Genomic DNA, 16,558 nt, shown 5'->3' with positions numbered 1-16,558 from the left:
GTGTCCCCAGAGGAGGGGACCGCGCGGTGCCGAGGAAAGCCACCCCTCCCCCACCCCATTCATTCGGTCGCGCCGGGAGCGGGACGGCCCCGCGATCCCAAATCGCCCAAAATCAGTCCCCCAAAGCCCCGCAGCCTCCGGCCCGGCCCGGCCCGGCCCGGCCCCGCGCTCACCCCGCTCCTGCCGCGCTCTCGCCGCCGCCCCGTCCCTCAGCCGGGGCCGCTCGCGCTGGGGCCTGACGTCAGCGGCGGCCGCCCAGGGGATTGGGCGGTGACGTCACACGGGCGTGACGTCACGCGCCGTGAGGGGCGGCGGTGCCGGGCGGGAGCTGAGGGCGGGCGGCGCCCGGTCACGGGGACACCGCGGTGTGGAGAGTGTGAGGGACAAGGGGCATTGCAGCTCATCCCATCCCACCCCGCCATGGACAGGGACACCTTCCTCTATCCCAGACTGCTCCGAGCCCTGCCCAACCTAGCCTGGAACACTGCCAGGGATGGGGCAGCCACAGCTTCTCTGGGAAACCTGCGCCAGGGCCTCACCACCCTCACAGGGAACAATTCCTTCCCAATATCCCATCTAACCCTGCCCTCTGGCAGTGGGAAGCCATTCCCCTTTGTGCTATCCCTCCAGGCCCTTGTCCCAAGTCCCTCTCCAGCTCTCCTGTTGGTCAGCACTCACCAACCGAGCTGTAGTACAACACAGCACTGGTCACAGAATCCCCAAAACCCGGAATCCCTAATTCCCAGAATCCCAGGATGGGTCAGGTTGGAACGGTCAACTGGAGGTCATCTGGTCCCAGTTCCCTGCTCAAGAAGGGTCATGCCAGAGCAGAGGGTTGTGTCCAGACAGTTCTGGAATATCCCCAGTGAGGAGACTCCACTCCCTCTCTGGACAATCTCTTCAGTGCTCGGTCACTGCACAGGAAAGTTCTGCCTCATCTCCAGGTGGAACTCGCTGGTATCAGTTCCTGCCCGTTCCTCTGGTGCCATTGCTGGCCCCTGGAGCAGAGCCTGGGCCCTGCTCTGACCCTCCCTGCTCACAGGGACACCCCGGGCTGAGGGCCCCTCTCAGCTGGGGCACCTCTGGAGGCTGAACAGCCCCAGCTCCCTCAGCCTTTCCTGCTAAGGGAGATGCTCCTGTCACCGTCTTTCCATCACACCAGTGCAATTGTCTCTCCTAGGCTGTACCACCAGCTCCTTGACTGCCCAGACATCAAAGAGGGATGTAGTACCCAAATGATCTTTGAGTTGCTAAGGATCACCTATGCATTTCAAATTTCCTCTGCTGCCTTCGCATCCTTCCAGTGTCTGTTCTACATGAACAGCTGCTAAAACTCACCCTCCCTTGCTTAGATTCTGTTTTTTAGTGTTCCTGCTCTTACTGAGGTCACAGTGGCTGGGCAGGACCTGTTAGGTTTTACACTGTTTCCTGAAAGTGCAATAGAAGGAGATATTTCCCCCTTTCCCATCAAGGTCAGTGCCTCATGTATATGTCCAAGTCCGAAATGGCTTTAGCCCAGCAGAAGGAGCCACCTGGTTGATCTTAGGTGCAGAAACCACCATTTGCTCAGCCAAGAGGCGCTTTGTTGTGACAGGGACTGTAGGAATCATCGTGTTTGTGCTCTCTGCACAGCTGAGTTGTGGCACCGTGCCTCAAAGCTGGAGATCCACCCTCCTATCAGTACCCACACTCACAGCTGCTCATCGAACTCCTGGGCAGCCTTTATCATATCACAGGACAGAGCCTGCTGGCTGATTGTGTGCAGGAGATAGGCGTAGCTGTTCTGAGAAGAAAACTCATCCTCTCAATACATTTTTTTAAGTAGGAGGTCATGAAGAAAATAAAGTTGGTGGAGCTGCATGTCCACAACAAGGACCCTGCTGGGGTGAGGCTGACACCCAGATTCTGCAGGTCACCACAAGGGAAAACTAAACTAGCCTTAGAAAGTGAAAATTCTCTTGATATCAGGTATATTGAAATGGAATAAGATGGCACTCTCCATTGGATACATTTCTTTTTATGCTGTTTGGGAACTTGACAATTCTTTAGAGATCAAGAGTGCTGGAATGAGCATGTTCTTCTTGAATGAAGAGAAGCTGAATGGCTGGTGGGTTATGACCCCAGGTTCAGCATTTCTGGATCTCAAATACAGCAATGTGCCCTGTGAGGTGACAAATGCAGTCCTACATTTTACCTTGTCCTTCAGAGCTATTTCTGCTGAGGTTTTAGAGCTGTGCTTCTTGCTTGCAAATTCTACCTTTTCATTTTCCTTTCTGGGGAATTATTCTTCATTTGAAGTCCCTGCAGCTCCCACTGGTAGCCTGACAGGAAAGCTGTGGCTGCCTCTGGATCCCTGGAAGTGTCCAAGGCTGGGCTGGACAGGGCTTGGAGCAACCTGGAGTAGTGGAAGGTGTCCCTGCTCATGGCAGGGGGTTGGAACTGGATGACCTTTAATGTCCTTTCCATCCCAAGGAGGATGGAGGCAGCAAGTTGCAAATTTCCCAGCCAAGAATCCTTCCAAAGAGGAGCCTTACTTGGTCCAACTGCAGAAATCCAGAAACATGTCATGGTTTGGTGCAGCCCAGGCACTGCCCGATTTCTTAAACATCCACTAAAGCTGCAAGGAGCAGGAAGTTCTTAAGGGAGTTCTTAATGAGCAGCCAGGAGGGATTAGAGGGCCTGGAGTGGTTTGTGCAAAGTATTTGGAGTTAAATCTGATCCCACATCACACTTTCTAAATCTCCAAGCAGAGTTCTGGTGTGATGGGGTTTTGCAGCCTCGGAACCAGGGCTTGGTATGGGAATCCCACTCCTAAATCAAGGATAGAATCATAGAATCTTGGAGTTATTAGAGTTGGAAGGGACCTTGAGGGCCATCCAGGTTCTCCTGCTGTTTTTGGCTGAGGGAGTGGGTGACTTCTGACAGCAGAAGGAGCTGCCAAAGGGGAGGCTTGTGCATTGCTGCCCTTCTCAGGGGAGCCCTGGGAGGGTGTGGGGCAGTGGGATGTCCTCTGAAGGACAAAGTGACAAACTGCTGGCAAGCAGAATTCCGTGTTTGATAGACCAGTGATTTGATCTCTCAATTTGATGCAGTATCTCTTCAGGCAGAAGCTGATCAAATCCTCCTTTCCCTGAGCTGATCTGGACAAGTCTTCTCATTCCCAGCAGCACTTGTACAAAGAGCTTCCAGATCCTTCTCCTCTGGATTCCTTCTGCTGAGCTGTACCTCCAGCAAACAACAGTGTTATTTCGCCCCCCCCCCCCCCCCCCCCCCCGCCTTATTCCAAACAGATCTATATTTCATAGCCACAAACATTAACTCCCTGAGCAATCTTGAAGAACAAAGGCTTTGAGATAAGATTATCTTGCCACAGAGGTGTTTATAAGCCTTTTTTCCCCCCTCATTCCCTCCTGCTTATGAATTCCACCCCTTGGCAGACAGGTTGGGATTGCTATGTGATAGCTTAGCTACACGTAATTAGAGGGTACAAAATTATAGATGGAGCAGGGATATTACCCAGTGTGGATGGCATAAGCTTACTGGAATTTCTAAAGCACATAGGTGAGTTTGTGGAGGAGAAAAACATTAATGATGAGTAACTGTAAATCTCCTGGCTGTGCAGCAACAGTGTCTGGTTCAGAAAGCCCTTCAGCTGTAGATCCCGGAGTCTGTGAGAGCACTGTGGGGAAAATGCTGCTGCTGGAAACAAAGGAGCAGGATTAGGAGGATTTTGCCTTGATTTGCTGGGGTTGCTTTTATGTTCTGAGTTGGGTTCTCTGAGTGATGAGCAATTCCTGCCTCAGCACAGCAAGGAGCAGAGGGGCTCAGCAAACCAACCACTCTATAAAAATGCTGTTTTTCAAGGCCATTTATTATAAGCAGGGCATTGAGCCATGAGGGAGCCAAGTGCAGTAATTATATTTGTGAAGCACGGGTCACTTCTGTTTGCTGGACCCACTTGAATGTTATTCACATAATGGAGTCATTTTTATGTGGTGTTCAGCTTATCAGCCTCTATTTTAAAAACTACTTGTGCTTGAATCATATTTACTCTCACTCTGAGCAGTACTTTGTATTTGAAGGTGCTGCTGAAGGTAAACCAACTTCCTCCTTTGACGTGGAGCTCACATTTAAAAGTATTTTTTGGAACACTGCCTATTTTTTCTGAAGTTTGTTGAATTTCACAGTGTTCTGTAGATAATGGTATTTTCGTCTTGCCTAATTTCTGCCCATAAACAGGTCTTAAACTGTTCACAGTGAGGAAGACAGGAGATAAAACACCAGTTTTTCTTTTTCATCCTCCTCCATGTAAAAAGGCAAATATCCAATACTTTATTTATTCCTGAGGGGATATCTTCCCTGTCTCTGTCTGCAGGGAGGGCCCAGAGTGAAACCACGCTCTGCTTCGGCGGGGCCCAGCAATAGGATAACAGGAATGGGCAGGAGCTGATGCCCAGGAAGTTCCACCTGAATATGAGGAAGGACTTTTTCCCTGTGCAGTGACCGAGCACTGAAGAGATTGTCCAGAAAAGGAGTGGAGTCTCCTCACTGGAGATATTCCAGAATGATCGGGACACAACCCTGTGTCCTGTGCTCTGGGATGGCCCTGCTGGAGCAGGGAGGTGGGACCAGATGACCTCCAGTGGTCCTTTCCAACCGGACCCAACTTGGCATTCTGGGATGAGCTGCAGTCCTGACCAGGAACGTGGATGCTGCACAACAGCCCTCGAGCACACAGACTGAACCAGACACGGGAAGCAGAGAGAACAGCTGCAGGTTTCCTGCAGGAACTGCTTCCAGGCCACACTGGAAAGGTGGCAGCAGATCATTCCTCGACCACATTCCCCAGCTGGGTAAACCTAGAGCCCCACTGAGCTGTGGTCACGTGAGAAGGGGAGGGATCCACCACATTTCTTAGAATCGTGGAATAGTTTAGGTGAGAAGGACCTTAAAGCTCATCTTGTTCCACCCCTTCCACAGGCTGGGACACCTTCCACTGTCCCAGGCTGCTCCAAACCCCATCCAACCTGGTCTTGGACACTTCCAGGGATCCAGGGGCAGTCACAGCTTCTCTGGGCAACCTATGCCAGGGCCTCACTACCCTCACAGGGAAGAATTTTGTCCATATATCTCACGTAAATTTCTCCTCTTTCAGTTTGACCCCATTACTCCTTGTCTTATCACTACAGTTCCTGAAGGATAACCCTCCTCTCTAGCTTCCCCATTGCAAGGGGAGCCTACAGATCTATACCAGGTCCTTTTCCTATGTTTTTCCACAAGCCTGTGCTGCTGCCCAGAGATAGATCAGTAGGGAAGTGGAATTTTGCCTGGATTTTGTGTGGCTCTCTCTCCCTCAGACCCAAGCAAAGTTTCAGTTCCTGAAAGGATCTCCTGCTGTGTCCCACATGTGCCACAACAGCCACAAAGAGACACCAAGGAGGGACAATGAGCTGGGCCTCGGTGACAGCTCAGCCACACAGGATGTGAAAAGAAGAAACATCTTCTCCCTGTGGTGCTGAAATGGTTTGACCCTGATGCTTGTCATGCCCAGCAGATGTGACATGGGCTGTGCCCGGGCACAGGAAGGTGTCACATTGTGTTGGCAGCACAGGACAACCTCACACTGATCACAGCCAGGTCTCATCTTCCCTCTGAGAGTGAAAGTGTCGCTTTTGCACCCAGACACATGTCACACTGCATTGCTGCCTGCTTGGAGAAGGAAAAAAGAGAAGATTTTATTTAGAAGTCATTCTCTTTAATTAAAAGAACACACTTGATGATCTTTGGTTCAATTAGATTTGCCTTGCTTTTTTTTTTTTTTTTTTTTTTTTTTTTTTTTTTTTTTTTAATAAGGGGTGAAAGCACTCTTTGAGCCACAGATGCCTTGTTTTTCAACACATTCTCCTGGCCTCATTCCCCTCCCTGTGAGCTCACAGGTGTTCCCCCTCCAGGCAGGCTGGGACGGAGGGAAGTCTTTGCTTGTGGCATCTTCCACCTGGCATTCCACACTGGAACACTCCTGCCTGAAAGAGCCTCTCAGCAGAGTTAACTCCTCCTGGGTGCTCACAGCTTGGGGACAGCAGTGGCTGCAGCCACATTTCCCTGTGCAAAGGGATCTCATGGCATCTTGCACTGTAATGGACCAGGATCAAACCCTCAGTGCCCCCCAGATACTTCTGTGCTGCTGCTTTCTTAAAATTAACATTTTTTCTGTGACCACAGGGCAGCAATCCTGCAAGGATCTCCCCTCAGGAGACACCCCTATACTGCTCATGCACTGATAGCAGATAAAAGATCTGGTTTCCTTTATGTCCACAATTTTAATTTCCACCCTCATGGTGATTGGTTTTACACTTACAGAATGATTAAGGTCGGAAAAGACCTTCAAGATCACTGAGTCCATCTTGTCACTAATCCCCACCTTGTCAATGAGACCAGGGCACATCCAGGTGTTAAAGACAGATGAAGCACAATTAAGGACAGCCCACAGCAACAAGAGTTATCCAGAAAATGGGAAAAGGGGAAGAAAACAGACCTGTGAAGAGCAGAAGTGGCTGAGGGAGACAAGGAGCCAATCTTACAGCACAAAGCACCATCATCACAATAAGAAAAACCTCCAAATTAATCAGTCTTGAAGGCATGGGCTCCAACAGTAGCCAGATTAGTCCTTAGGAAGTCCCTTTAGCTGTAGGAAGTTGTGGAAAAGATCCCTTGGGGAGGGAGAAGTTTGTGTTGCTGAGAGATGTAAGAGCAGGTTAGGAAAGAACCATCAGCACAAATGTGTGTTCAGTGGATCCTGCCTCAGAGCAGAGAGAGAGGCTCACAAACCTCCCCTCTTCAGATTCAGCACCTGAATCTCTCCCCTTTGCTTGCTGCCTCTCCAGTAAAGACATAAAATAATAAATTGTTTATCCTGTACAAAAAGGTCAGGGATACAAGTTCTGACGTTACACAATCCTCAAGAAGCCCCAGCCTGCAGTGCCACCAGCCAGGAGGAATTCCTAGGGCCCAGCCAGAGACATTGTTATTTTGGGGAAGGAAACAGCTCCCCTTGTTCCCTGAAGGCTTTTCTGTATTACCTGCTCATCCACTGCCTTGCATCCAGTGCCATGTCAGCAAACAGAATGGATGAATACTCCTATAGCACATTGGGAAAACCCGGTGGAAGTCTCTGAGCAGAAACAACTCAAGGAGTCTTTCTGCCCTTCACAGCTTGGTCATAAAAAGCCAAAACCATTCACCCTGAAACAAGCATGAGTAACCACTGGCAGAAACAAAGGCAAAAGGAAATGTTATAAACCCTCAGCAGCTGCTATTGCAGAGCTGGATTCACTGACAGGGTCTGGAGTGTAAACAGAATCCATTTTTCCTCCTTCCTTACTGGCCCTGACAGCTCAAGTTTCACACAGGGATTCATTTCAAGCAAGCTGTGGAAAGAAGATGCATAATTAGTGCAGCTAAAGAAGAGGATGAATTACCAGAATAAGTAGGAGCAGCACGTCAAACATTCTCAGGTCAGGAGGAGAGAGTTTTCTCACTGTAAGCCTTCCCTGCCCTGTAAATCCTGGCCTGCTTTCCCAAAGGCTGTGTCCTTCTGAACAACAAAGCCTGCATGGAAACAAGCTTATTCAAGGGCTCTGAGGTGAGCCGATGTTGCAAAATAAGGGTTAAGGAATGTACTCTGTGAAAACCAATCTGTTTAAAAATCCAGACAAAGCCTCACTCCAAATTTATCTCACACCACAAAGAACAGTGGAAGATCACCGCCCTCCTTTGGAATTGGGCTTCAGGGATCCATGTGGGATATTCTGTGATTCACCTCCATCTGTCCAAGGCATGGAAACCTGTAGAACACCAGGAATCAGCCTTGAAACACTGAATACTCATAAAAGAGTTCACTGGGAAATGGAGATGATGTTCATCAGGGTCATTTTCTGCCCAGAACAAGGTGGAGAAGAAAAACCCCATGGCCAGTGAAAAACCACATTCACAATTCTCTCTACTGAGCACATTTATTAATGTGACTTTGGAGAATAAATAATTTATGAAGAGGACTCAGGTTTCGTCTGATAACATTACACAAACTTCCCTGTCAGGGGCTCAGTCCCTGTGAAATGTAGGAATAGAGACACAACTGCTCAGTGGGAAATCACAGAATGATTTGAGTTTGGAGAGACCTTAAAGCTCATCCAGTTCCACCCCCTGCCATGGGCAGGGACATCTTCCACTATCCCAGGTTGCTCCAAGCCCTATCAAACCTGGCCTTGAATATTTCCAGGGATGGGGCAACTGCAGCTTCTCTGAGAAACCTGTGCCAGGGCCTTACAGCCAAGACATTTCCTCCCAGTATCTCATCTAAGTCTCCCTTCTTTCATTTTAAGGCCATTCCCCCTTGTTCTATCACTCCATGCCCTTATGAAAGTCCCTCTTCAGCCTTCTTGGGACTCCCTTCAGGTACTGGAAATCTATAATTCCTAACGGTCCAGGGAAACACTGGATTTCCTTGGGCTTTGAAGAATATAATGACCCAACCTGAGAAAAGCTTGCTAAAAATGTATCCATGCATTCCATGAAATCTGCAAGGTCTCACAGACCTAAACCTCTCATCCCCCAAGTCCTTTTTTCCATTAACCTCAAACAACCACTCTAAAATAAAGCAGAAGACCTTGGGGGGAGACTTTGGGGCAGAAAAGTAGAGATACATTTAAAATGAAATCTAAACTGGCCACCTCTGCAAAACAGAGCCTCTACCACAGCTGCAAAGTCATTTGTCAAGTGCTGGGAGCATTCTGGATGCCTCCAGGAACAGGCAGCACCTTTCCCACAGCCTTCCCAGCCTCTCACAGCTGTGCAGGAGCAGAGCAGCCACAGCAGAACTGAAAAACCAGCTTAAGAATTCCTTGCCTTTGCTGGAGGGAATAAGGCATTGTGTTACGAGCCAGGGAGAGGCAAAGGCTTTGGAGAATTCCATTTTCCATCCAGTGTTATTAGAAAATCACTGTAATTTAGCATGACGAGGCTACAGACTTTACTCATGAAGTTTAAGAGTCCTCTGCTTGAAATAAAGGCAGGTTGTTTCTCCTTCTCACATGGTATTTCTCAGGCAATGGATGTTGTAGATCAGCTTTTCTGGATCTTTCTTCATTTCATAGAATCATTAAGGTTGCAAAAGGCCTCTGAGTCCACCGAGTCCAACCTGTGACCAACCCCCACGTTGTCACCAGCCCAGAGCACTGAGTGCCACCTCCACTCATTCCTTGGATATCTCCATATATGGGGACTCCAGCACCTCCCTGGGGAACTCCTTCCAATGCCTAACAACCCTTTCCATGAAAAAATTCTTCATGAATTTACAGGGAAGTGCCCTGCAGGACAGGTGAGAGAGCTGGAATAATATTTTATTAAATTTTGCTGTCATATTCCTGCAGACCGAACTGTAATTGACATTTTTTCACTCACCCCCCACTGGCAACATGAGGACTGTTGGAATGGGGAAGGAAAATGCCTCCTGCCTTCAGCTCCCAGTTTATTCACAGTTTTTCTTGGAGCAGGATATAAACATACATCAGCATCTGCTTTAGCTGAAAACCAGAGCTTGCCAACTCACACAGGCTGGGAATTTTCCATCTGCAAAAAGAGAAAGCTCAGCAAAGAAAAAATTGTCCTTGGGGACAAAAATGGGGTTTTGCCTAAATAATTCTGTCTTAAATCAAAATCAGAAATCTCTGAAGTCTGGGAGATCCCTGGAATCCTGGAATGGTTTGGCTTGGGAAGGACCTTAAAGCTCACCTCGTTCCACCCCCATGGTCAGGGACACCTCCCACCAGACCAGGCTGCTCTGGTCCCATTCCCTGCATTTTTTCCTTTAATATTCATGGATTATGGATGCTGGAGGCCAAGCATGGAGGTGCTGGTGCCTTTGCTCTGACCAGCCTGGTCCTCCTTACACGCCTACATGGAGCCAGCTCAGCTCAGTCTCCCCTGGAAGCTCTTGAGAAGGAGCCCAGAGCATGAAAATTTGACACGTAAAGTATCCCAGGCCCCTGTGAGCACACAGCTCAGTGAGCTGGAACCTTTAGCTCAGCAGCCCAAAAAGGAATCCTGAAATATTAAAATGCTTTTGTTAAAGGCACAGGAAACAGAGGAGCTTAACTAAATCAAGGGAAAAAAAGTAATACAAAAAATAGATATATTTAGGTCATCATTTTTATTCAGGACAAAGATGAACATTAAAGCAATTTCCTGAGAGGGGAAAACCTTTCCCAGAGCTCTGCTAAGCAAAATCCAACTCTGCCGTGCACACACAGAGATATCCCTGGCCCTGAGATCAGCGGCAGAGCCAACCACATCTGACAGTGATTAATCCCATCCCTCCTGCCCAGCTGGGCATGAGGAGACCCTACAAAAACCCCTGTGCCCTGAGATGCACCTCCACAAAGGGGAAACACACTCAGGTTTCACTGTCTCAAGCGGAGGAATGGTTTCATTGTCAACCCCCACCACAGAAAAAAAAAAAAAAAAAAAAAAAAAAAAAAAAAAAAAAAAAGCCACCCACCAAAAAAAAAAAATCCCTGGTATTTGTTGTGGATCTAAGATTTGAGTCAGTTCAGGGTTGGGGCAGAGACTGATTATTTCCTTTTTTTTTTTTAGTTTTATTTTTTTCTCCCTCTTAAAAAGTGCTGAATTGAAATTGTTCAGAGAGCAAACAGACCAGGAATGGCCGTTATTTCCAAACATTCCAGACACTTACAAATGGCCAGTTATTAAAAAATCTTGGAAAAGCGTGGTATTACAGGAGCTGCAGAGGGGAAAATCCTTTGCTGGCTGGGGAAGCTGAGCACTCATAGCTCCTGGCTTTCGAGTGCCTAATTGAGTTTGAAAGGCCTGTAAGTACCATTGACCAGAGCAGATGTCTCTCTTGAAAAGAGGCAAAGCTTCAGGAAGAAAAGAAACACAAAGAACCTTCTTGTTCCACTGCAGAGCCTGGAATAAACACCCCCCCCCCTGCATTTAAAGTCCCTGGGGAGGCCAAGATGTAGGAGTGTCAGCAGGATTGATCCACCTGCTACAGACTGAGCAGGAGCTTCCAAAAAGAGTCAGATTAAAGGGTCATTGAATCCTGTGTGGTATCTCAAAGCCACCAGCAGCCAGGTTGGACTACATGGAATTATGGAAGTGTTTGGGTTGGAAGGGACATTGAAGATCATCTCATTCCACCTCCTGCCATGGCCAAGGACACCTTCCACTATCCCAGGTTGCTCCAAGCCCCATCCAGCCTGGCCTTGGACACTTCCAGGGATCCAAAAGCAACCACACCTTCTCTGTGCCAAGGCCTCCCCACTCTCACAGGGAAGAATTTCTCACAGTGAAATGATTTCTGAGGTCCTTTCCAACCTTACCCAGCCTGTGATTCCATGCCAGTGTACCTTAGACCTGAATCACAGCGTGACCTCAGCAATCCCTGCTCCAGTCTGAGGAGTCTGCACCAAATGGAAGGAAAGCCAGAGCCTCCAGCACAGCTCCATGGCTGCTCTCACAAGGGCACTGTGGATCCAACCTCGCAGGGAGGGCAAACACAGCTCACCTGGAATTCTGCAGAGGGAACAAAAGAAGATCCTGTTGTTCCCAGAGCCCTGATATAGATGAGCAGTTGAGCAAAAGAGATTTTTCTGCTCAGGAAGGGGAGCGCATGGAGCACTGGTGGTTTCATTCTATCTGATCACTTGACTCAGTGTAAACCACAGATTTAGGCTGGAAAAGACATCTAGGATCATCGAGTCCAACCTGTGGCCCATCCACACCTTGTCACCAGCTCAGAGCACTGAGTGTCACTCCTTGGACACCTCTAGGGATGGGGACTCCAAACCTCCCTGGGCAGCCCCTCCCAATGCCTGACCACCATTTCCATGTAGAAATTCCTCCTGATGTCCAACCTGACCCTCCCCTGGCACAGCCTGAGGTCTTTTTCTCTCCTCCTGTCCCTGTTCCCTGGGAGCAGAGCCTGACCCCCCATGGCTGTCCCCTCCTGTCAGGGAGTTGTGCAGAGCCACAAGGTCCCCCCTGAGCCTCCTTTTCTCCAGGCTGAGCCCCTTCCCCAGCTCCCTCAGCCCCTCCTGGTGCTCCAGACCCTTCCCCAGCTCTGTTTCCATCCCTGGACACAAAGTAAAGCTCTCTCCCAGACCCAGATCACTCCAGGATGGCAGAGCCCCCAGACTGACAGGGAAGTAGTAGTGATGCCATAAACCAGTTCCCTCCTCCAGCACTGAGCCAAGCACCTGGAGCACCAAACTGGCACAAAATCAGCAAAATGGAGCATCCAGCAAAGCTGGCCCTGAACTGCATGATCCTCCAGGTTCAGCTGCAGTCCAAGGCCTCCCAGATACAGCCCAGCTGGAAAACCCTCCTCCCTGAGCTGAGGAGGCTGCCAGCTTGTGAGAAAGAGCACAGAGCCCTGTGAGATAAGGAAGGTAAAACCGAGGTCAGAGGCTGGATTGTCAAGATGTGATAGGCAGCAGCTCACGGGGACACGAGGAAAAACAATGTGGGAAGGCAGAAAATCCAAATGTGGGAAGGCAGAAAATCCAAATGTGGGAAGGCAGAAAATCCAAAAGTGGAGAAAACTCCACCCCAGTGGGACGATGGCATCTCAGCAGTGTGGAGGGTCTGTTCCAACAATTGCACTGCTTCCTTGGGTAGCCTGTTCCAATCCTGCTGGCAGAATCTCCATGCATGTCAACAGATGCCCCCAAAAGTTCTCCAGGGAGAGGAGAGTCACAGGCTACTGAGGAATTTGTATGTTCTATATTTTTCATGTTATCTGGATTTTAAGGTTTTGTGGGTTGGTTTATTGTCTGATTTTGGGTATTTTGCCTGATCAGTGCTATTTTTTAAATATAAATCCATGTCCAAAAGATTGCAAACACAAAAAGCCAGTCAGAAGTTCAGAAACAGGCTAATGGGGGAATATTGGAAACACAAATCAAGGGGAATAAAGCAGGAGGCATTGCAACATCCTTCCTCTCAGAGGCAGCATGGTGCCATCGCTCCAGGGGTTCCACGAGTGCTCTTGTCACTCTCCCCACTCTCCACCGCTGCCTTCTTTCTCTCCCTGGCCATGGATCCACATCCAGAAATGCTGATCCTTCAAAGCTTTCTGCAGCAGCCTCTCCCAGAGCCTGGGGCTTGATCTCCCTCCCACCCACGGGGATTTTGTGGTCTCTCTTCTGCTCTCTGCCCTGCTGAACCTGCAAACCCTCACCACCCACGGTGCTTGGAGAGCTCAGGGCAAGGAGCTGAGGACACGTGGAGACACATCAGGGGTGTGCTGTCCCTTTGGTTCCCCGCTCCACAGGGGACAAGGCTCTGCCCACAGTGTGGGACTGGTGCAGAGCAGCTGCCTTTAGTGCCTCTGACAATCCCAGTGGTGCTCAGTGCAGGGTTCCTGTGACGTGGCAGTGGGGAAAGGATCAAGGTGTGTCTGCTCTCCTCTTCTACTTTTAGCTCACAGCTTCTCTGGGCAGGCTGTGCCAGGGCCTCACCACCCTCACAGCCAAGAATTCCTTCCCAATATCCCATCTATCCCTGCCCTATGGCAGTGGGAAGACATTCCCTGGGTCCTGTCCCTCCATCCCTTGTCCCAAGTCCCTCTCCAGCTCTCCTAGAGCCCTTTAGGTCCTGGAAGAGGCTCTGAGCTCTCCCCGGATCCTTCTCTTCTCCAGGTGAACACCTCCAGCTCTCCCAGCCGGCTCCAGAGCAGAGCGGCTCCAGTTTTTGGAGCATCTCCATAGTTTCCTCTGGACTATCTCCAGCTGCTCCATGAGGATTTTAATTTTACAAATCCTCCCCGTGACTTCATTTACTCCAAGCATCAATGCCACATTTAACACCCCAGATGCTGACTCAGCCTGCAGGGCTCTTGCCTCCTGGCTGTGTCACTTTTCCATACATTTCTCCAATCTCATGTGGCACGTGGAATCACAAGCAGCTGGACCAGCACAAGTGAGGGGGATAAAGAGGTGGGGGAGAGCAGAACAGGATTTTAATTCAGGATTGCCACAGCCTTCCCCATTGTGAAAAGACAGCATTGCCAACTGCTGGCAGCACAGCCAGGACACTCCATGTGCTTCATATTGCACAAGTGTCCTTTAGGGATCTTTGGAAGGAAATCTTTTTCCCAGTAAGGCACAGGTTTGTGGCTTTTTTGTTTTTATTCTGAGGGAAGTATAGAAACCAGAGCTCTGTATTTACCCCCACTGTAGTACAAATTGCTGCTTTGTCCCCAAGACAACTGATGGATGTGTCTGCCCCATCCCATCCCTGGAAGTGTTCAAGTTGGCAAGTTGGACCCCAAGAAATAGAGAACAGTATAGAGAAGCTAAGTAGTTCTCTGTTAAAAAAAAAAACAAAAAAAAAAAAAAAAAAAAAAAAACACCAAAAAAAAACAAAAAAAAACCCACTAACCTAAACTCTGGAACAACTTTTATTTCTGCCATAAAGGTTTCATTTTGTTCCAAGTACCTACAAGCAAAGCCAGAAAATTCCCTGTAGAAATGCTGCACTTACCTTGCTGGGATATCCCAACAAATATTTTCCATGTCAGGAAAGAACAGCAGGAAGCAGACTTCCTTTATCTCTTGTACCTTTGAATGAGCCACTTGCCAAAAGAGCCTTTTTCCTTCACATTGACCACAGGCTCCACCTTTCAAACCTGAAACCATCCCCCAAACAGAACCAGTACCAACTGGGATGTGCAAACTGGTCATGTAAATGGTTACAACTGACTGCCCAAGCTATAAAAAACATTATTTTAGTGACTACACTGTGTTTTTTAGTGGTGTAACTACATCTCTGCAGTGCCCAGTTTGTCTGCCAATATTTTAAGATCCTGAGGGAGCAGATTTGGAGCTTTAAGAGCAAACCCTCCATGAGCTGACCTGCAGCATCAGATAAAGCATCCAAAGCCATCAGCAACACCCTCCCAAGAGAACATCAGAGGATCATCAGCTCAGCTCTGAAAGACAAATGCCAGGGGCTTGTGGTGACATTTCCACAGCAGGAGAAGCTGTGAGCAGCCCAGCCCAGCATCCTGAGCTCCATCCAGTGCAACGGGAATTCCTCCTCGTTGTTTCCCCTCTCACTGCTTGGAGGAAAATGGGCAGCATGGAAGAGACTCCTACAATGGCACTGAGCAAAATCACTTGGGATTTCAGAGAGAAAAATCCAATAGACTCAAGAAAAGGTTAAAGAAAAATTTCAACACTTGTTCAAATGGATTCCCCAACCCTGGAAGTGTCCAAGGTCAGGCTGGATAGGATTGGAGCAGCCTGGGATATTGGAAGGTGTCCCTGCCCTTGGCAGGGGGTGGAACTGGATGAGCTTTAGGGTCCCTTTCAACCCAAACCATTCTAGGATTCTTCAGTTATTTTCTTCCCCCCCCCACCCCAAAATCAAATTTAACCCAAATCAGAGTGCCTGATCACTGCTGAATATACTTTAAAACAGACCTACTCTGTTTCAGCTGGACATTTTGCACAAATAGTGGCTGAATGTCAATCTTTTCACATAAAAACATTCAGCACCTGTCCCTGTGTTATCTTATGGGCTGCATAGGCTGCAGGGCAGCACAAAGACCCCCAGCCTCCATCTGCTCCAACCCCAAAACCCACAGAAACTCATCATCTTCCCCAGGAGCTGCAGAGACCACAGTGATGCCACAGGGAAACAGCCCAGTAGTTCCCAGCCTTCTGACTCACCGGCCAAGAGAGACCCAGGAGTTCCTACAGTTCCCAGCCCCCACTTCCCAGGAGCTGTTTGTCCTTTTTGTGTTCCCCTGCCTGCAAACCAGCAGGTAACTGTGACCCCAGTCCCTGATGGACTTCAGAGTCACAGGATGGGTTGGGTGGGAAGGGACCTTGAAGATCATCCCACTCCACCTTCCTGCCATGGGCAGGGACACCTTCCACTACCCCAGGTTGCTCCAAGCCCCATCCAACTTGGCCTTGGACACTTCCAGGGATCCAGAGGCGGCCACAGCTTCTCTGGGCACCTTGTGCCAGGGCCTCACCACCCTCACAGGGAAGAATTTATTCTTAATATGTCATCTAAATCTGTCCTGGTTTTGATTAAAACCACTCCCCCTTGTCCATTCACCATCCACCTTCTTGCAAGGCTTTTCTTTACTCCAAACCCCTCTCCCTGTGAACATTCCTGCCCTTCTTCCCTTGGAGAGATTAATACCAGGACAAAAAGATCAATACCATGATAAAAAGATCAATACCAGTATAAAACTGCTAATCAAACTGTTTCTCCATCACAGGCAGAGCTGCTGTCCAAGGCCCAAAACCATTGGAACAGAGTTCTGCAGGCCCCTCACAGCCTCAGGGCCTCACCCTTCTCCTTTCATCCCCCTTCTACCACCACAGCCTGCTCAGCTGTAAAATAAAACACAGTCTAGATGAAAAGAGCTGAAATTTCAAGCAAAAACTTAATTCAAGTCACACCCACCCACATCCCTCCAGTGGGAAGCAAAGGACACAGTAATAAAGAAGATTCAGCAGTG

The sequence above is a fragment of the Anomalospiza imberbis genome, chromosome 3 (genome assembly GCF_031753505.1).
Source record: "Anomalospiza imberbis isolate Cuckoo-Finch-1a 21T00152 chromosome 3, ASM3175350v1, whole genome shotgun sequence".
In the NCBI taxonomy this organism is placed as follows: Eukaryota; Metazoa; Chordata; class Aves; order Passeriformes; family Viduidae; genus Anomalospiza; species Anomalospiza imberbis.
This window is presented reverse-complemented; position numbering follows the sequence as displayed.